The following is a 22,862-nucleotide window of genomic DNA, read 5'->3' as shown; positions in this document are numbered from 1 at the left end:
CCCCAACCAGCCCTGCTCATCGGGCGCCTGATGACATGCACAAGAGCTCTTGTATGTAAAGAGACATGGTGTGTCCTTGTGTGGGGTGGTGAAGGGGCTCCTTGCTCAGGCCCTGCTCATCAGAGAGCGGTACATATGACTAGAAATCTCTTCAGGGTTAATGTAGACTTCCTCAAGCACTATTACGCTGATAATATAACTGGGGTCAGATAATCATTAGATAGCTTCATCTCCGATGTATCAGTAGAGAAATCGCCCCATCATTGCAGAATTCTCAGGATGTACTATTGCTTTCTAGTGGTTCCATAGGACATTTTGTAGGACCAAATAGTACGTAAGCAGTGGCATAACAGAAAATCTTGGGGCTCCTTGCATGATGAGTTGAGGGGCCCTCCTGTTTTGGATTTAAATTGGTGACTTTTAAATTGATGACTTTTAAACGGGCACACCTTCACAGCAAGAGAACTCGGAGGCCCCTGAAGATGTGTTACGCCTCTGTTCCTAAGGTGTTTAAGGTTTAAATATGTATTCAAGAATAAATGCCTATATATTTGTTTTATTACCCTTACGGCACATGGGTTGCTTAGCAACAGAATGAGCATCAGTTAGATATGCGTGAAGTGGTGGAGGTGATAAAACCACCAAGTACCACATGTTGCATTGTTTTGAACTCTGTGACAGATTAATTAACCCCTTCGCGACCTTTGCCGGTTCAGGACCATCATGACAAGAAGGTCACTAAATGACCTTTGACGGTCCTGAACCGTCAAAAAGTTAAATAAGCTTAGAAAGTGATCAAGGATCACTTTCTTCGCTTAAACGGCCTTGCTGCAATGCCTCGATGTCGAGGCATTCAGCAAGGCCGAGATCGGCATCGGGGGCCATGTCTGGCCCCTCCCCGGGGCGTCAACAGCCGCCATACATTGTATGGCGGCGGACGCCCGTTTTAAAAGCGTTTAGGAGGCGATCAACGATCGCCTCCTAAACTTAAATGGTGTAGCTGGAATGCCTCGATCAGGAGGCATCCAGCGACACCAAACACTTACCTTTAGGTGGGCTGTGACCGCTCCGGAGAGCGGTCACAGCCGCAGCTGCCGGTGATCTTAGCCATCAAGTAAGATGGCCGCCGCTCTGTAAAAAAAACAAACAAGAAAAAGTTTGCTACATGGTCTCCAGACCCTCTAGAGAACTGGCTCCACTTGCTGGTTGAATACAGGTACTGCATTCAACCATGCAAGTCAATGGAGCCCAGCTTTCTAATCACTATGTGATTAGTAAAATATTCAAAAAAAAAAAAAATGTGCTAACATTTAAAAATAATTATGCAGTGATGTCACTAGATGAACCATCCAGTACCAGCAAAATGTGTAAAAAAAATATAAAAAAAGTATAAAAAAAAAAAAAAAAAAAAAAATAAAGTTTATTATTTTGAGCAAGTGCTAAAATTTCTCAAAAATCTCAAAGAGTTAAAATAAAAGCACTTCAAATACCCAAGGGGTGTCTAATATATAAAAAAAATGGCTGATGGGGTAAATTGGAGTGGCCTAGCTCACAGATAGGGCATAGGTACAGACTGACCAAAATGGAGAAAAAAAGCGCACTTCCCAAATGTGGCATTTTAAATCTGAAACAACCCGACAAACCCATGCATGTCGGGTATCACTGCACTCAGGAGATGTTCCTGAACACATATTGGGGGGTTGTTTGACAGTGACATATACCAGAACCTGTATATCTATAACTAAAGTACAATTTGTGTGAAAAAAATTACTATTACAAAGTTTGACAAAGTGTAGTTCTATAATTGGTGCATGGAAAGGGTTAAAATAACAGCATTCGGAATACCCTGGGGTGTCTAGTTTTCCAAAATATATGGTTTGAATGGGTTAAATTGAGTTAACCGGCTTCAAAGATATTCCAAAGAGGAGATGGAGGCAGAATGACCAAATGACCACCTGAATTACGCATGCCCCAAAAGTAGCCTTTTACCAGCCAAACAATCTGACAAACCCATGCATGTGGGGTATCGCTGTACTCAGGAGATGTTCCTGAACACACATTGGGGTGTTGTTTGATAGTGACATATACCAGAACCTGTATATCTATAACTAAAGTACAATTTGTGTGGAAAAAAAAATAAAAAAAATTACTATTACAAAGTTTGACAAAGTGTAGTTGTATAATTGGTGCATGGAAAGGGTTAAAATAACAGCATTTGGAATACCCTGGGGTGTCTAGTTTTCAAAAATATATGGTTTGAATGGGTTAAATTGAGTTAACCGGCTTCAAAGATGTTCCAAAGAGGAGATGTAGGCAGACTGACCAGATTTGTTAAAAAAGATTTGGAAATCATAAAACGCTGCTTGTACTTATTGCCCTATAACGTACAAAAATCAGCAAAAAAACATAAAAACATTGGGTATCTCTAAACTCAGGACAAGTAGTAGAATCTATTTAGCTAGTTTTTTTACTTGCTTTTTTAGGTGAGTAAAAGATTTTTCAAATAAAAGTCATAAAATGTCTTTTTTTTCAATTTTTCACCATGTTTTTTTTATTTTTTTATAGTAAATAAGATGATACGATCAAAATAATGATATCTGAAGAAAGCCCATCTTGTCCTGAAAAAAACAATATATAACTTATGTGGGTACACTAAATGGGTGAGGAGAAAATTACACCTGAACACAAGCACCACAAAAGTGTCAAAACAGCCTCGGTCCCACAGGGTAGAAAACGAAAAATGAGCCCGGTCCTTAAGGGGTTAAGAATAATATGTTTACACCTTCTAGTTACCTCATGGGTTATTTCACATCTTCACAATCCTAATTGCAGATGTAATTTTACATTCTGCTGTTGACTGTCAGAGGCAGAGTACTGGGTGACAAAATGATGTGATATGAAATCCCTACACATTATTGCTATGTTGTGTTTATAGGGCACCAGCAGATTTTGTGGTGCGATTACAATAGGGGAGTGTAAAGATTGGCAAAAAAGACAATTTGATGATCATGTTATCGACATACCATTACCAGAATCAGTGAAACCATACCAGTTATTAAAAACTATTCAGCTTTGGTTTATTAGAGCATTGGATCTCAACTATTCAGAAGATTGCCCATTGCTCATGGAACGGGCATGTCGGATGGGCCAGGAATGTAAGGGCACCGACTCCAGACCGCGCCCCCTCATTTTTAAAGTCCTAAATTTCCTTAATAAGACAAAAATACATCCTGCTTATCTGTAACGTACTTTGAAGGTAGACAGGTGCCAGAAGTCGTAGTCATCAAAGCCAAAATGCTAAGTGGAACAGTAGTCAAATGGCAGGGCGCGTCAAAACCAATTCAGAATGTAGCCAGAAACAGGCCAGGTCAAATACCGAATATACTAAGAACTCTCAGGCACCAACAACAGGAAACACCAACAAAGGGATACTAGGAGGTGATGCTTGGTGCCTGAAATACCAGCAATCCGGCTTAAACGGGGTCAGTTTGAGGTCAGAATCTAGCTCACTACTAGAATGATTAATGGAGCATTATGTCATTCAGTAGGGACCAGAATCAATGAAGGCATGTCTAGTGTGTTATATGGCATGTTGTACATATTAAAATATAAAGGCATGACTTTGGGACCTAGTGGGCCAACACTCACACACCTTACAAGTAGGTGATCCCACTACCCGAGCACCTTATAACACACTGCCTAGACAGCTTTCAAGTTAGTTGTCTGAATGCTTGGGCGGATTACATATAGGCTGATATTGTTATCAATTCACTGTTCACAGTGCTACTGGAACCATATCTTCATTATAGAAGCTTTGCTTTTTCATTTCTTCCTGAAGATAAGACTAATCACATGGAGACAGGCCCGGACTGGCGATCGGGCACACCGGGCATTTACCCGGTGGGCCAGGCCATGGCAGGGCCGCATTGACTTAGGGGCTGATGGAGCTGCAGCTCCAGGCCTCTACCCTACCTACGGCCGCATTAACACATGGGGCATAAGGGGCACAGAGAAGACAGAAGAACAGAAGAAGAGGAGCGAAGAGGAGGAAAAGGAGCTGTAAGGAGAAAAAAGGAAAGGTAGGAAAACATTCAGTGAGAGTGGATTGGTATATATGTATAATAATAATAATATGTAATAATAATAATAATAATATGTGTGGATTGGTATATATGCGTGGATTGGTATATATGCGTGGATTGGTATATATGTGAGGATTGGTATATATGGTGGATTGGTATTCTCTCTATACTCTATACTGTTCCATACAGTGGCAGAGCTGGGAGGCAGAGGCCTTGCACCCCCACCGCAGGACTCCTGAAAGGAAAGTGAACTTCAAAGAGGGAGAGGGTAGATAGTTAGGAGGGGGTAATTGCGGCGGGCTTAAGGGGCTCTGCGTTAATGCGGCCATAAAGGACCAGTCAGTCCGGTCCTGACTGGGCCTATTTTAAGGTGGGGGCCTGGAGCTGCAGCTCCATCAGCCCCTAAGTCAATCCCGCCCTGGCACAGGCGCGGTCGCAGTTGCTGCTTGCTCCGGCAACAAGGTAAGTAGGGTGAGGGAGGGGGGTGCAGTGAGAAGGGGCAGAGGGGGGTTAGATAGTGAGAAAGGGGGAGAGGGGATAGATAGAGGCGGTACATATTGAGAAGTGGGGAAGGGGGTTACATAGTGAAAAGGGGGAACATAGTGAGAAGGGGCAGATAAGATGGGGAGAGGGGGTAGTGTTAATGCGTATGAGAATGAATGAATAAATGTGTGGATGAATTGTGTGAATGTGTATGACAATTAATGAATTCATGTGTGGATGAATTGCTTGAATGATTTGTGAGACTGCATTAATGAATGTGTTAATGATTTGTGCTAATGATTAAATGCAAAAATGGTACATGAAGGGTGGGCTTTAACAATAAATAAATAAATATGGGCTGCTCAGGCTTAAATGCCCGGGCCTAGTTTTTGTCCCAGTCCGGGCCTGCATGGAGAAATAACAAGACATTTGTCGATGTGTTCTATTCTCAGATACACAGGCCTACACTTACCTCTCGGACATACCACCCAAGTGTCCCTTGTTTGTTTTTATGTGAAAGGTTTATGTAGGCATTACTTAGTTGTTCATATGTGGACAATTTTTAGATCTCCTTGGTCTTCAACATTTGTTTGCTAGATCATTGCTATAGCTGAAGAATATTATCTAGTTTAATCATGTGAGAGCCATTTAAGATAATAGTTGCTGCCTTGCTGATTTACAGCTGTTAATGGCACTTGTACTGAATACTTATAGATTTAAAATTGTGCCAATTTTGGACCATGTGTTCTCAGTCTTAGCTGAAACATTGGTGTTCAGTGGCACAAGGCTGCTCATTCAGTGTGCCAACATCCAGACCTAAAGCTGCAAGAATGGTAAGCGGGAAGGAGGGGGTATATATGTTTGTATGAATGCAAATGCATGGGTTAGGATGGCACTGATAAACTGCTTGGGGGCAGAGTTGGCACTTACAAACTGTTTGGGGGCAAATATGGGACATGTTGTTTTGTGAAGTTGAGATGCCAATTTTCCAACTGGGACCCTGTGGTTTCTAGGTACGCCCCTGTCAGTGTTTATTCACTAAAGGGAGAGTTGTCAAGAGTTGCATTTTAGCCGCTTGATGTTACTATACCAACAGTAAGCTGCTTCTGCAGGAAAAGGTTGGCTGGCCCTTTACAATGCAAAGATACGTCCTTCAAGATTCCTTCAAGCTCTCCTTAGACATTCAATTATGCATTATACAGGGCGGACTTTATACAAAATATGGTAGTGTTGCCCTTCATAATGAATACTGACATGACTGAATTGAAACTACAACTCTCCTGCAAATTATCCTGTCTACTCTCCCTATAGTGATTAAACCTCACACAGGTCAATGACCGAAAAACAGTCTTTCTAAAAAAAATGTTTTGTGTGCAGTTCGGAAGACCCCATCTCTAGAAGGTAGCTGCCATCCCAGAAAATGAACAAATAATGTCATTGTTATTATTACCTAAATGTATTTGCTTAAACAAAAGATGAGACAGAACCCTGTGCCAAGTGCTTTAGGTTAGAACTGAACCTGCCACCCTGCAAACATAAATCACAGTCAGAAAACTACACCTCTTTGTTTAGTGTTGGAGGGTGTTAGGTTTATTGATGATGTACAGTGCATATCCTGTGTACTGTTAGATTTATGGTATTCCTGTAGGCTATTGTTCTTACATTGAATATTATTCTCTTATGTCCCAAGATATTATTTCAGATTTCATGCATGGAAATCCTTCCACGCTGCAACTAAAAATAAACGGAAGCCGGGAAAATGTACAAGATGTTATCTTGTTTTCGTACAATGGTTTGGAGGCTGATAAGCTCTATACACATCATTCTTAACTGAACTGATTGTTTTTCTTTTTTCCATTTGACATTGTGAGGAGATTAAATTTATTTTTTCCATAAAACAGAAAATTCATGTCTTTCTCTGTGTTCCTTATTTTTTTATGTATCTGTTTTATATTTATAGATATGCAGCAAAATTTGCGTTTCTATAAATGCTTGTTTTATATTCAACTGTGTGTTCTGTTCACATGTATTTGATACATACAATGTGTCCTTGTGTTTACAATTAACCACGTCTTTCAGCATTGGATTAAAAGAGCTTTCGTTTAGACTGGTAATGTAGGAGGATATGACATTAGGAAGATTTAAAAGGAATATAAAGGACATTTATAGTATAAATCTACAGATCTGGACTATATTACCGGATTAACCTACAGGATGGAGGTACAAACATGATAACTGGGTATTAAGATTCATCAGCTTTTGGAGAGTCTCATAACTAGTCGATATACAAGTGTTTGGTGCTGCATCATTTTAAACCGTGTTTAATGCCACTAGAATTGTCACATCTCAGAAATTACATACTAAGCTATTTCCTTAAAGATCTGGTACTAGAACAATAATGACATCCCACTCAGGAAAAGATCAAGAAGGCAATAGAGTGACCTGATATGTTCGATCATCTACTATCCCAAACTGTGAAAACATTATGACTACATGAACAAATAAGCAGGCAAGTCACCACAACATACATAGTTATAGTTTATAGTTCATGTCAGAATAGTATATCTATAAATGGGAGTTGTTGGAGTGGAACGGAAATTGTGAGCCAGGCCTTCTCGCCCAACATCAGTGCCTGACCTCTCCCTGATGAATAGGCACATAAAATTCCCACAGAAACACTTCCAAATCTTGTGGAAAGTCTTCCCAGAAGAGTGGAAGCTGTTATAGCTGCAAAGGGGGGGACTATATTCATATTAATGTATTTAGAATGCAATGTCATAGAAGTCCCTCTTGGTGTAATGGTCAGGTGTCCCAATACTTTTGTCCATATAGTATAGGTAATATAACACGCCTATGACTTCACCATCCTAAATATCTATCTATATATGTGTTGATGTTGGTTGTGTCACTTAGCATATCGCTCTCCAGAGACTGTCACTGACACTAGCACTGCTAAGAATCAAGTTGTTTAAGGCTTTCAACCTGTTCTCCTGGGGCTTCAATATGGAATAACAGCTGTAGCTACCAATTTAACCCTTCCTTATATTTATAATCTAGAACCTTGTAGGGAATCCACTTGTCAAGTGTGACGTATGTGAATACCGCACGTCAATTCAATTTCACGTGGAGAGGTTTATTTCTTGAAAGAAGGAATTGTCTTAAAGGTAAATCTCCACTAAAATGTAACAGGACTCTTCTGAATTACAATATCTTGTGTGATAATTGTACAGATATCTTGTTTAAAGAAACACTCCAGCCAGCGTATGCATAAGATAGTTAAGAGTTCCCTATGTGTCCTTGTTGGACATTCATGGGGGATTCTGCAGAAACCCCCACTTGCCTTTGCCAATTTGACTGTCCTTCGCTATTTTCTGTGTAGATGTATTCAGTCCAACACATCTCCTGACACATTGAATACTTAACGCCAGTCACCTCCAGGACTAGCTTAGCAAATGTTGCAGACTGAATGGAAGAGAGGAGGCAGGGAGCTGCAGATTCTCCAATAGGTAAGTATTTTTTTAAAACTTTAGTAAACGCATCTTCAAGTATTTAAAACGCACCTTTAATATGCATTTCTTATTAAGGCTTTTTTCCTAGTTTTCTTAAATTCCCTTATTTGACTCCTATTCTTACAAAGGCTGTCAAAATGAGCCCAGACCAAAGGGAGATAACTAAAAAGAGGAATAGCTTGATAAGGTTAGGAGAATCATGCAAATCCAGAAAGTTATGATGGCTGCTCCCACAGTTTCTAGTACATATGTAAATTTGAATGCATAAACACTATTATATAGATTAATTTATAGGCCAGTAAGTCTAACGTCTATTGTGAGAATATTGTTTGAAGGAATGCTAATGGATGCTATCCAGTAAGTTGTTATATGCAACAATATCATTAGTAGGAATCAACGCAATTTTATGAGTAATAGGTCATGCCAGGGGAGATGAAGTGGATGTAGTTACGTGGATTTTGCAAACACACAATAGGCTGCTGTATAAATTAAAACATTATTATTAATATTATTATTATTAATACATACGATTTAGAGAAGTATTTCAATTTGAACAGAGAATTGGTTAAAAGACTACATATTTAAAAAGTTTATCTCAGTATCAATGACGTAGAACAGGGCATTGAAAGCTATATATTGGTATTTGTAGATTATCACAAAAATATGAAAGGTAATTAAATCATACATTAATTTAATCTCCCCATGAAAGAATTTAAGGAGACTCGACAGTAACATTGGAGATGTGGTAAAATCTGCATTTGGGGAAGGAAGACTAGCGCGCTAAAGATAAATTAAATGGCTGCTAAATTAACAAATTTACTATGAAGAAGGATCTGGGAGTGTTTGTCTATAAAAGACCAGCGGTTGCTACAAAATCCAGCAAACATTTCTAAATTAACAAAATTCAGATTTCTTAATTTCCATTAACCTTTGTGAAATAAGCAACCAAGTCTATCTGCATTAGACATCCAATTTTAATTCTTTAATATGTATATAAGGACTATGTATATAAGGACTTGCTCCAGCACCCACATGATTTGCCTGGATTGTACCCACAGTGGTCCTCTTTCAGAGTCTCAGGTCTCCTCTTGATTATCCCCTTTCTCATTATCTCTCCCATTTCTCTTCATTTCATCTCTCCCATGGTTCTTTAGTTCTTCTCTTTCCCTTTATCTCTCTATTTTCTCCATATTTCTCCCATTTCTCTTTAACTATCCCCCTTCTTATTAATCCCCCTTCTCATCATCTCTCCTCCTCTTTATCTCCCCTTTCTATCTCTTCCTTTTTTTATCTCTCTGTTTCCTATATACTCCTATCTTTCTCTTTATCTCTCATCTTATTTCTCTCTCCTCTTTATCACTACTCCTTATTCTCTTTACCTCGCCTTGTTTCCTTGCTCTCCCCTTTCTGTATATCTCCCCTTTGACCCAAATTTCGTATGAAATTTCCTTTTAAAATCTGTTTTTATTCATTTCATCTTTTTATCTTTCCATGGATTTTGCTTTATCTCTCCTTTTTTCTCCTTATCTTTCCCACCTCTCATTATCACTTCTCATCTCATTATTTCTCCCCATCTCTTTCCTTTCCCATCTCTTATTATCTCCCTTCTTTTTCCTTCTCCCTCCTCTTTGTCCCCATCTCTCCTCCATTTCATTATTTCTTTACTTTCTCCTCATCTCTACTCTTATTCATTATTATATTTGGAATATTTTCAGAATTTTTCCCGTGTCTGTCCCCCAGTAACTAACAGACGCAGTGGCACACATTTTTCCACATACTCTCACATTTCTACAGACTTACACACTCATGCCAACACACATGCACATATACTAACACACAATGCTCACACAGCCTTACACGTCCCCATCCAAGCTCGTACACAAACATTTACACATCCACGCCTTTACACTTACACAACTATGCTCACACTCAGGCATCCATGCTCACACACTTACACATACATGCTCATACACATACACAAACATTCATACATGCACCAATCAGCCATGACATTATGACCATTGACAGGTGAATGACACTGATAATCTCGTTATCATGGCCCCTGTCAGTGGGTGGGATATATTAGGCAGCAAGTGAACGTTTTGTCCTCAAAGGTGATGTGCTAGAAGCAGGGATAACGGGCAAGTATAAGGATCTGAGCGACTTTGACAAGGGCCAAAAATGATGGCAGTGTGAATTACTCTAGCTCAAATTGCTGAAAAAGTTAATGCTGGTTCTGATAGAAAGGTGTCAGAACACACAGTGGATCACAGTTAGTTGCATAGGGCGGCACAGGCCAGTCAGGGTGCCCATACTGACCCCTGTCCACTGCAGAAAGTGCCTACAATGGGCATGTGAACATAAGAACTGGACCAAGGAAGCAATGGAAGAAGGAGGCCTGGTCTGATGTATCACAGTTTCTTTTATATCATGTGGATGGCTGGGTGCGTGTTCATCTCTTACCTGGAGAGCACATGGAACCAAGATGCATTTATAGAGGCCCCGCCTCGCAACTTTCAGGACTTAAAAGATCCGCTGCTAACGTCTTGGTGCCAGATACCACAGCACACCAACAGAGGTCTAGTGAAATCCATGCCTCGACAGGTTAGCGCTGTTTTGGTGGCAAAACGGGGACCTACACATTATTAGGCACATGTTATGGCTGATTGGTGTATATGCGTACATGCACGCATGCACACTTATATACTTTTGCCTCATTTCTCTTCTTACCTTCTCCCTCCCTCACTCATCCCACCACAACTTTTGAGCGTGGAACAGAACGTGGTCACTGGGTGAGTAGCACCTCCAACCCACTGAGCACAGGGATATGGCGCTAGGCATTAGTTTGGGGCCTGTTAGAGGGAGATCAATGATCTCCCCAGCCAGCCCATAGCCCCAATTGGAGACTCTGTGGCTAATGTATGCTTTAACTCCAGTCCCGAGTCTCGATTCAGAGCTATGAAGTTGAGACTCAGGGCTTCAGCCCCAGTGGCCCTCCTAGCGATGGCCCTGATCATTAACTAAATGTAATGTAATTGATAAGACTATGCCTTGAATATGCAGTACAAAGTTGGTCTTTAATTCATAAAAAGACACCATGGATCTTGAAAAGGTTCATACACAGGCAACCAAACTAATTAAAGGAATATATGATCTTGTTATGGAGGCAGATTTTCCAAATTGGGCTGGTTTACCTAGGAGAAAAGATGTGGAATTCACTACCAAGCGAAGTGGCTTTGACATAGTAACATAGTAATTTAGGTTCTTGACTTCAAAAGGCAATAAAATGTCTACGTGAATCATGAAGCTCTAAAACATTAATGCATATTCTATTATTTATACCCCTATATGTTCTGTTAATATATTTTATAAATACCTTATCTGAGGGATAGTCTAATGTCCTTGACACCCCTACCAGGGGCCTAACTAGAAAGCACAGGGCCCCAGTACCAAATTTGCCCCAAAACAGCTTGTGAATACCACACGTGCCTCCATGCAGTTTATCAATGCCATCCTAACCCCTAAAAAGCCTGCCCATGCCATCTTTTCCCCAGCTTGTTAGTCGCCCAAAACAGTTTATCTCTGCCATCTTTGCTCCCAATCAGCTGGTATGTGCCATCATTGCTTCTTGCCCCCCTTCCAACATACACTCTGGTACACATAGGTAAACACATTTGCACAAATATACACATACTAAAACACACTCCCTCTCACACCAGTCATGCTAGCACACACTTCATCACACACCACTTGCACATTTATGCTCACACACGGTTACACATACACATCCATGCTCACACACAAACACTTGCACATACAAATCTACGCTTATACCCCACACACATAAAAATCCATGCTTACAAACTTATACATAGACATTCATTCTCACAAACACATATAGACATCCACGCTCACATACACTTATACATAGACATTCACACTCACATACACTTATACATAGACATCCACACTCATATACACTTATACATAGACATCCACACTCACATACACTTATACATAGAGCTCCATGCTCACATACTTATACATAGATATTCAAAGTCATATACATGTATATTACACATTTATGCTCACATACACTTATATCCCCCCATACATTTGGAAAACAGACCACATAAAAATGCAAAGGAACCATGCACCTACCAAATGCATTAAAGTGCATATGATGGCCGGGTTGTCCCATTAAGGAATATAGGGACTCAGGATGATTGTTTTAGAGTCAAGAAGTTTTTATTTTTTACCTCTTGGGACAATACTGTATAAAAGTCCAATATTTTCACTTGAATAACTGAGTATACTAAACCTCATAATGTCAGCTCAGGATGGTGTGTGATATTACAGGTCATTATTAAAGAAAGATGCTTGCCCAACAAATTACCAAATACGGTAGCCCAGTCAAAAGGGCTTGCCGAGTGTTTTCTGTACCAAAGTGTACCATTTTTGTCAGTGACCTAGTCATGTTTACGGCCAGTATCACTAATATAAAAGTATGCCAGATTACTATGACAACAATATGTAGTACCTGGAGTGTTTGGGGGGGGGGTTCTTTTACATATATGTATTTCTTGATGCTTGCTCAGGAGTCAGTACTGCTATTGTAAGATTTAAGGCAGGAATCTTGTGCAGCAAGGATACATTGCCAATATGTAAACCAATTGGGGGGTGTTCTCCAAATTAGTACCTTACCTATGTTGGTCGGATTCTTAATATATAGATTTAACTGCTTACGATAAAATCATTTATTCCTGCTGAGAATTTGAGCTTTGCTGCCAGGGCAATACCCACATCTTGGAGCTATGAGCTGCAGCCATTAAATGTAAAATGCCATACGTGTTTACATTAACCATCCATCCCCTATTCACAGACTCAATCCATTCATTATATCCCAGCTGGTCATTAAATATTTCCTTACATAACATTCTTGAAATTCTTTTGGCAATAGGGGAAAAAAAATCAAACTTCTTTTAAGGCTTTCCTGTCAATGAATAAAACACTTTTTAAGCATTACTGTAGATTTAAATAATTAAAATATGTTGATGTGTAAAAATCACAGCTAAAAGTTTAAAAGAAGACTTAAAGTAAATTTAGAGATGAAGTAACAGCACCATGACTGCTCATTGACATAATGCAGGATTGTTTTTTGTGAGCTACTCATACAACATTAATGTCATCGTGACCTTTAAACCCTTGAGGAAATGTAATCATCGAGTTAGAGGGGACGCATTATTATTTATTGCGATTTCCTGCCATAATCAGGCACACAAAAACTTATATCCCATTCTATTGTGTTCAACTTGATTCTCAAAAGGATTTTCTCCAGTACAGAAAAATACTGTTTTTTTCCCATCTTGTGAATGTTTTACCATAATCCTACAGATTAGATATGAAATTAATGGAGATAACATTTTCAATGGCACCAGGAAAATGTTTGAATACATGCGGCAACAAAACAACATTTGTAACCTAAAGAACTTTCTAAAGGTTTGAAATAACTAAGTCTTCCCATTATTGATGTTTGATTTATTATACATAAAATCAAGGTGTATCAAGGAGATACTCTTGAATTCCTGTACCTGCCACAGGCAGTTGGCCATCTGTAGATGAGGATGATTATGCATCAATTATTCATCAATTTATTTAGTGCCTTCGTATTCTGCAGTACATTGTCTCATAGATCCTACTCCACTGATCAAATATAGTTACTCATTACAGGAGTCGTGGCTGTTGTAAAAATACTGCTGGTCAGCCAAAGGAAGCAGCCTGTAACTTCTAAGGTACAAGCTGCTTTCTCAAAATTCCTAGGCTATTACTAAAAAAAATGTTAATCTCACTGGGTTAATTTGCCTACTCAGAATTTTCACATTGGTTTTCTATAGCTACTAATCATGTGCGTCTATTATAGATATAACACACACCGAGCATAAAGGTAAAAAAAAATACTTAACGTGATTCGATTTTTGGATAAAATACCACAAGGATTCCATTTGGGGTTTTCATGGACAGAACTATCTTTAAATTGGCACAGTTTTACATTTAACGTCTGAGGTTTCATCAGAGTGGCACATTACCGTGATGAAACAGGGATTTTGTGGGTATGCTCTGTGCCTTGATTGTTCCAATTCTATGACTGACCCTGTGAGTATAAAAATGGGCAACAAACAGAAAGGTAGGTAAGGTGTGTTAAAAACAATATATAGACTCACATTCATAGTGAGCATTCCAGGGCAATCCTGTATTATTTGAGTCAATGTCAAGGGGTGTCAGTACAATAATAGGTGATCTTTGTCCCGGTTTAGGAGAGATAGCCCCTTTGTACTTGTATTTTCAGGAAATATAGTTAATACTAGGCTTGTGTAGAAGAACACTATAAGATGTGCATGTTTAGAAGTAAAAGGCCTGGAGCTGATTCTTTTTTTCTAAACAATCCTTCACTGTTAGTCCTTGGCCTCTGCCTTTACCAAACCCTCAAACCTCAGATGTAATTAAAGACAGAATACAATACCTGTATCTTTCTTGCTCATTGTCTTAGATGATTAATGAGCCACACATTATAACAGCCAAGTCTCTTCTTTTGCACTAAATATATTTGCATCTCATAAATCATAACAAGAAGAAAATGAAAGCAGCAAGGCACGTGTCATCATGAGAGTTCAGAAAATCAGTCCTCGGGGGTAAGTGTTTAATCTGCAGGTAGGGGAAAGAAATTCGGCCATGCCTATTTCCCACCAACATATTGCCCTTTTAAGTTGAGCCCCACTCCTTATTACAGCTACTTTATGACAGGAAAGGTTACTGAGCTGCACAATAGGGAACAGGCCCACTGGTGGACCTGCATGGAGAGATTGGTCTGAGCAATAATGTCATTTTTGTTCACATATTTAAAATTCAAAGGAACTAACATGTTTACATTTAATGCACCAACTGGTTATGAACTTTAATTTTAGAGATCAAAAGACTGAACTCTGTAGGCAGTGCAAACAGAAATACATGGTTCAAGAGAAAAGGTATAGACATCATTAGCAGGAAAGATACATCTAAGATAATTTTAGGATACTGAACATCGCATACTCCCTGAAAATACCAAATACCCTGCGGAGACCGGATTTTTCCCCGTCACCTGTGGCTTGCTGGTTGTAGCGGATTCAATGGCTTCTCATCGAATTAATTTATTATAAAGCACCCAGAATGAGGAAGCGCTAATGACCTTGGTGCACAAGAAAGAGTACATAGAAAGTATATAGTACATATTATATACAATTGTATTTATAACCCAATTGTATATCTTATTATTATTTATTTTATGTAAAAAAAAATAGTTTCCATTTTTCAGGAAAAGAGATCATGTACTATATGTGGGAGCTGCCATCAGAGCGATACATCTCATCTTTAAGACTGGTGCCTCTCCTCAAAGTCAAAGTCTGTTTTTTAAGATTTAACCCCTTCCGTACCGGGACGTACCTGGTACTTCCTGGTTAACAGTCACCGGTAGACCGGGACGTACCAGGTACGTCTCCTCCAAAAAACGCCCCCACATCACCACAATCGCGGTGATCGTGGGGGCGCTGCTGCTGCTGTCTGCCCAGGACGGCATTGAAGGGGTTAATTGCCGTTTTGTAGGGGGCTCTGCTGCTGGTGGTCTGCCTGGAAGCCCAGGCAGACCAGCAACAGCAAAAACGACCCCCCAGAAGTCCTCTGATCAGTCCTGTAGGACTGATCAGAGAGACTCCTCCCCTACAATCTCCAGTCTATTGGAGATTGTGTCCCAGCTGCCAGAGGCAGCTTCAGGGACAGGGAGACAGGGTTCTTTGGTCTCCACATGAGTGTGGAGACCAGACCCCCCACCCCCTCCCTTGCTCAGTTAACCCCTACCCCCCCCTCTTCCTCAATTAACCCCTTCAATGCTGCGATTGTGTATGACCCCCCATCACAGCATTGCAGGGGTTAATATTAGTCCCCACAAGCTTGTGGGGACTAAATATCAGTCAATGCTGTGCTTCAATGGAGCATCAGCATTGAAAGAGTTAAAAAAAAGAAAAAAATAATAATAATAAAGAAAAATAAAAAATAAATAAATAATTAATAAAATAATAATAATAAAAAAAAATAACAGCACTGACCTGGGTGCTTCCAGGTCAAATGCTGGGCTGGGCTGATCAGATCGCTCCTGGCCAATAGGAGTGATCGGATCATTATGGCAGCCCATGGATGACCCTGCTCTACAAAGAGAGAGGGGTCATCTAGGTTAATTATGAAAAAACACAAATTATTAATTAATAAAAAAATCATAATTATTACCTGATCACTTGTCGGTGACATTTTAAGTCGCTGATTATTGATCGGTCTCCCTGATTGATGTCAGCGGCCTAAACCTGTCACTTACAAGTAATCTGATAAAAAAAAATATTTAAAAAAATGTAAATGCACATGTTCCAGTTTTGCCCTCATAGCTTCCTCAAAAAATGCATGAACCATGCATGTGAGGTCTTGTTGGAATCATGGGATGTTGGTGAACAAAATGTGTTTTCTTCCACTGTTGTACTTATGCTGTGCAAGAAATTCAGTGCAACATTGAAATGTATGCGTTAAAAATGCAATAAAATAATTTCCCTGTGAAGTTTGGCAGACATCAGTGAAGAAATGGCTGGCTGAAAACTGTCAAAACTACCCTAGTTGAACACCTTGACTCGTCTACTGTTCATAAATATATACTTTTATGGGGTAATTTACAGTGGGGGGCTTCCAAAATGTCCCAAATGGGATATGGGCTCAGCAAACCAATTTCTGAAAATTCCAAATTTGAAAACTAAAATGCGCATGTTCCAGTTTTGCCCTCATAGCTTCCTCAAAAAATGCATGAACCATGCATGTGAGGCCTTGTTGGAACCGGGGGATGTTGGTGAACACAATTTGGTTTTGTTTTGTTCTGCAGTTGCACATATTCTATACAAAATATAATATAAAATCTAAAGCAACATTGCAACATATGCAAAAAAAACAAAAAAATATAAAAATACCTCAAAATTTGGCAGCAATTGGCAATAAAATCCCTGTTTGAAAAGTGTCAAAATGACCCTAGTTGTACACCTTGACTTATCTACTGTTCATAAACATATAATTTTGGGGGGATAATCAGTATCTGTGACAACTATTGCAGTTATTAGACTACCATGCCAAATTTGAAAAAAATTACATTTCAAAAACGTAATGCATGCCTTGCAATATTTGCCCTATAGTGGTCAAAATAGATAAAAATCCTGGCCATGTTGGGTGGTTTCCAAATCAGGACAACTTAATGAATATATTTGGGATAATTTTTTCCCATTGGTTCAATGTGTGTACAATTTGTATGTATACAAAACTGTAAAAAAATGCTTTTTTTTCATTTTTTCCCCACTTTTTCCAGTTTATTTCAAACAAAACAATGTACTACCCAGCTTAATATGGTTTCAAATGAAAGCCCTACTTGTGCTGAAAAAAACAATATATGATTTGTGTGGGTGCACCAATTGATAAGAGAGAAATTACAGTTGAAGAAAGACATGGCAAAAACACAAAAACGGCTCTGGTCCTTTAGCGACACGTTAGTATCAAAATCCCGGTCCTGAAGGCTTTAAAAGACATTTTTCGACATAAAACAAGTATTTGTCAATACTAACCTGCATAACTATACACATCACTGAACGTTATGCTGAAGGAGATCAGTGATGTATCCTGGCATAGGCCGACAAGGGGGTGATCTGCCTCCCCCCTGTGTACTGCTGTTCAATCTTTGATGTCCCCAACTTGCCCATGTACACTATGGTGGCCGTGTAGACTCAGCACAGGCTCCTTTGACTGAGGAAAGGGCAGTCTAAGGTAAATACGTGGCTGAAAGGGTTGTTAAATTAACAAGTTAACAAGAAGAAAACAGATGCATTTTTTGTAGTCGCTTCCAGAAGGTTAAAATTGTCACAAGACAATTTTTTTTTTTTTTTTTTTTTTTTTTATTACACATGGTTTATCCTCATTTCTTTTTTCTACACAAGCTCTTGACACTTCGCTGCTGTTGCTTTCTTGGACTCCTGATGTCTGCTCTCCTCAAGTATGTAGTCTTCGGGGCTTTCTTCTGGATACTTCCGGACTTTTTGCACCACCTTCGGCCCGCCAAGATTTTTGTCCTGGACTCGCCTGTTCCAAGGGCTGGTTCCGTCGCTTGATGTGCGGCATCTCTTCTCATCCTCGCTTCTGCATCGCATGGACTCCCACTGCGCCCCTGTGACCGGCACTATGTGTCCAGCTACACTGCCTTTGAGGAATCTACGATGACTTACCGTCGTCTTGCCGGTCCAGGTACCGCCCGGATGGGCTTCCAAGCATTTGGATGGACGTTCTAGCTAAGCGCCTGTTGTTTTTCCGGCAGCTGTCTCTCGCTTTTATGTTTTCGGTGTTTAACTTTTTGTTTATATTTTTGCACAACATGTCCGGTACCCGCTACCGGTTGCACTTACACACATACATTTCATGCTACACTTAGCCTGCCTGGAGGTGATTTCCTTTGGATACAGAAGCAATGCCTCTGGTTTCCCCCACACTACCCGTTTTCTACACCATTTACACACATATTTCATCCCTAGTGGTTGTTGCTTATATTGTATGATTGCTCCACATTTGAGCTTGTTACGTACGCCTTTTGTGGGTTTCAACTACCGTATGGTGTTTACAGAGATGCCCGTATGTTTTATTGCATGATACTTCTCTGTGCTCCGCTGTTACTGGCACTCTTTTATTTTTGTTTTCATGACTGTGCCGGATAGCTTCTAGTTCTGTAGCATTGTATAAGGTCTACGCCTCTGGTGCACATGCTCGCCTTGCTCACACACACATCCCCATATACACTTTTGTTTTCCTAATATGTTTTCCACACGCCAATTTCTTTATGTTGGGCTGCTTTGTCAGCTTTATGTTTTCGTATCAGCAGTGGGACACGGTGCTTTCACCTGTTCCTCTCATTTTCTTTTTACACATATCTGTATTTTCATTTGTTAGTCTCCTTTTCATCTTACACCCCCTCGAGCTGCCCATCCGGATCCTTAGTGACTCCGGTTTTCGGTCAAATCCATCTTTTGGATTTAATGGCTCTCCTTTTGATGTTCCTACATCAAGTTCGAACCCACTTTGTGGGACTTCCCTATTTGCGTTCTCAGTTCTTGTTGTCTTTTGTAGTTCCTATGATGCGTGCTGTCTGGTTGATAGCCTTTGGTCCTTATGAGTACCGCCCCCATGCATTCCAATACTATTAAGTGTGTCACCCTCAATGCTAGGGGCCTAAATAAACCAGAAAGCCGATCCCGGTTAGCTCACTTCCTACAATCCACTAAATCTAAGGTGGCTTTCCTTCAGGAAACTCACTTTCGGCATGGTAAAGAACCGACCCTATGTGCTAAACGATTCTCCCAAACGTACTTCTCTAGCTCCTGTGATACTAAAACCAAAGGTGTCGCTATTTTATTACATAAATCTTTGCCTTTCCGATTGGTGGACACCTGGAGGGACTCTGAGGGGAGATGTATTTTTATTAAAGGCTTTGTTGTGTCCCAAATGGTCACTTTTGCTTGCATATATGCCCCTAACCGTAATCAGACTGGCTTTTTAATTTCTGCCCTTCACAAATTTGCGGACTTTCAGGATGGGATCTCCATAGTGGGAGGCGATTTTAATATGACGTTTGACCCTAGACTGGACTGTTCCTCTGGACGATCACATATCCCCTACTCCCGCATATCGAAAGTCAAGAAAGTCCTTCACGATTTACAGCTCGTCGATGCCTGGCGAGTTCAACATCCCTCCGTTAAAGACTATACATATTACTCACATGTTCATGCCCGCTACACTCGCATTGATTCCATCTTTGTTTCTCATCACCACTTGCCTATGCTCTCCTCCTCTGGTATCGGGCCCACAACTCTTGGGGATCATGCCCCGCTATATGTGAATATGTCTTTTGCTAACCTTCCGCCTAAGGTGTGGAGCTGGAGATTGAACGAATCCCTTCTCTCTTCCCCGGCGAATGTTCAAATCCTTATGGAGGAACTCCGCCATTATTTTACTGACAACGTTTCCCGTGAGACTTCCCTCTCCACGGTTTGGGAGGCTCACAAATCAGTTATGCGGGGGCATTTGATTAGGATGGGTGCTACGGCCAAGCGCCTTGCTCTTGGCGAAATTTTACACCTTACTAACGAAATAGCAACTTTAGAGGGGACCCATAAATTCACTTTAAATCCGGACCTTGTGACTCAACTAGGTGTGCTAAGAGAGAGGTTGGCATCCCTGGTTAACACCCGTGCTAAGCGTCACTATCTTCTGACGAGACGACATTTTTATGAGCTGGGTGATAAGGCTGGGAAGCTTTTGGCTCGGGCTGTCCGGGCCAGACGTTCCATGTCCTTTATTTCAAAGATACGTGACCACTCGGGTAAAACTTACCATTCCACACCTGACATAGCGGCATGCTTTCACGCATATTATACCTCACTATACGGGCTGCCGCCAGCTCCTGGTTCCACACCTGCAGCTATGGACTCTCTACAACGTTATTTAAACAAATTTTTCCCACTCCGTATTTCTAGAGAAGACTCTGCACTATTAGACGCTCCCATTGCCCTTGCTGAGGTCGAGGCTGCTATTAAGTCCCTCCCCAATGGAAAGAGTCCGGGCCCTGATGGGTTCTCCAAGGCTTACTATCATAAATTTATTAAAATACTGGGCCCCCATTTAGTAACCTTATTTAATGGTTTGACGAAAGGCGATCACTTTGATCCTCACACTAACATGGCCCATATCACTCTTATATTGAAACCTGGTAGGACTGCCGACCTCTGTGGCAATTATAGACCAATCTCGTTACTTAATACCGACATTAAACTGTTAGCCAAAATTCTAGCGACACGCCTTAAACCTCTCATACCTGGCTTAATTCATCTGGACCAGGTGGGCTTTGATGTGATTGCCCATGTCAGCAGAGCAAATACCCCTTTGGCCTTGGTCTCTACAGATGCGGAAAAGGCATTTGATAGGGTGTCCTGGCCCTATCTATTTCAGGTGCTCCGCCACATAGGTCTTGGTGATGCATTCCGACATTGGATATCCGCCCTGTACTTTAACCCTTCCGCCAGAATCCGAATTAATGGCTCCCTTTCGGACCCAGTCGCTTTGTCTAATGGCACGCGCCAGGGATGCCCCCTCTCTCCCATCCTGTTTATTATAGGCATGGAACCCCTCGCGAACGCTATACGCTTTAACCCTGATATTACGGGCGTGAAATCCGCAGGTATAGAACATAAGTTAGCCTTATTTGCGGATGACATGCTGGGAATGTTGACTGACCCCCTCATGTCTTTGCCTAATTTCCTACAGGAATTGGAGTCTTTCCGACAAATATCAAATTATAAAATTAATTTGGACAAATCGGAGATCATGGGCGTCCGGGTCCCGACCTCGGTAAAACATACACTGAGTGCACGCTTCTCTATCAAATGGTGTGTTACTAGTTTTAAATTCCTGGGTTTACAGATCCCAGAGGACCTCTCTCTATTGTTTGCGCTAAACTTTGTCCCCCTTCTGGACCGTGTGTCACGGGATTTACGTAACTGGTCGTTCCCGCATGTCTCATGGTTCGGTAGGATCTCGGTGTTGAAGATGAATATTCTACCGAGATTTCTGTATTTATTCCAGACGCTGCCAATATTCATACCCCGAGCTTATTTTACACAATGTCACCGGGCCTTTCTGAAATATATTTGGTCCTCATCTACTCATCGTCTGGCCTTCTCCCACCTCGTACGGCCCAAGCTGGGAGGGGGATTGGGAGTTCCACATTTAGAACTCTATTATCATGCGTCGCACCTACGTAGGCTTATAGAATGGACGATACGTGCCCCCAAGCAGTGGGTTCGGCTGGAGGAGGAGATGCTCCCACACCCTATCCATTCTTATCCTTGGCTCTCGATCATGTCCACCCACTTTTCCCACATTAAACACCCTACCATTTCGCCTACTCTACGCATCTTTAGAAAATACCTCACTAAGGGGCAACTGCTAGCCCACCCTAGCCCTCTCTATCCTGTTTCTGATAACCCGGCTTTTCCGCCGGGATATCTCACTGGGAGTGCGAGACGGTTTTCGCCGTCACCTATGGGCATTTTACGTCTTTGCCATGTCTATGTCAATGATACTATGACGCCTATGAAAGACCTTCTGGGTTCGCGGCCATCACGTGCCCAAGATCCCTTTTTTTACACTCAATTAACACATTATATTAAATCCCTCCCCCGACGATCTGACTATTGCAGACCACTGACAGCTTTTGAATACCTTTGTTCTGCCACTTCGGAGCCACCCCACCTGATGTCCACGCTGTATTCCATGTTACTGGCGTTAGATACTAATTCCAAACCCTACTTCCTGGCTCTCTGGGAACGTGATTTCCCGCGCATCTCCACCACTGCTGATTGGGATAAAATAATCCAATTAACACATAAGGGTGCCATGGCCAGCAGGATACAGGAAGCATCCTACAAGTTGCTTATCAGGTGGTACCGGGTTCCACATGACCTCCATAGATTCCTTCCTGGGGTCCCTGATCTTTGCTGGCGGTGTGAAAGTGGGCCAGGCACTTTTCTCCACATATGGTGGGAGTGTCCACTGGTCTTCCCTTTTTGGAAAACTGTGGAGCGTGTGTTGCGCGAAGTTAATGACCCTGCTTATGTCCTAACCCCTGAAGCGGCATTAT

The sequence above is a fragment of the Spea bombifrons genome, chromosome 4, assembly GCF_027358695.1.
Source record: "Spea bombifrons isolate aSpeBom1 chromosome 4, aSpeBom1.2.pri, whole genome shotgun sequence".
Lineage (NCBI taxonomy): Eukaryota > Metazoa > Chordata > Amphibia > Anura > Pelobatidae > Spea > Spea bombifrons.
Note: the sequence above shows the minus strand (reverse complement) of the source record.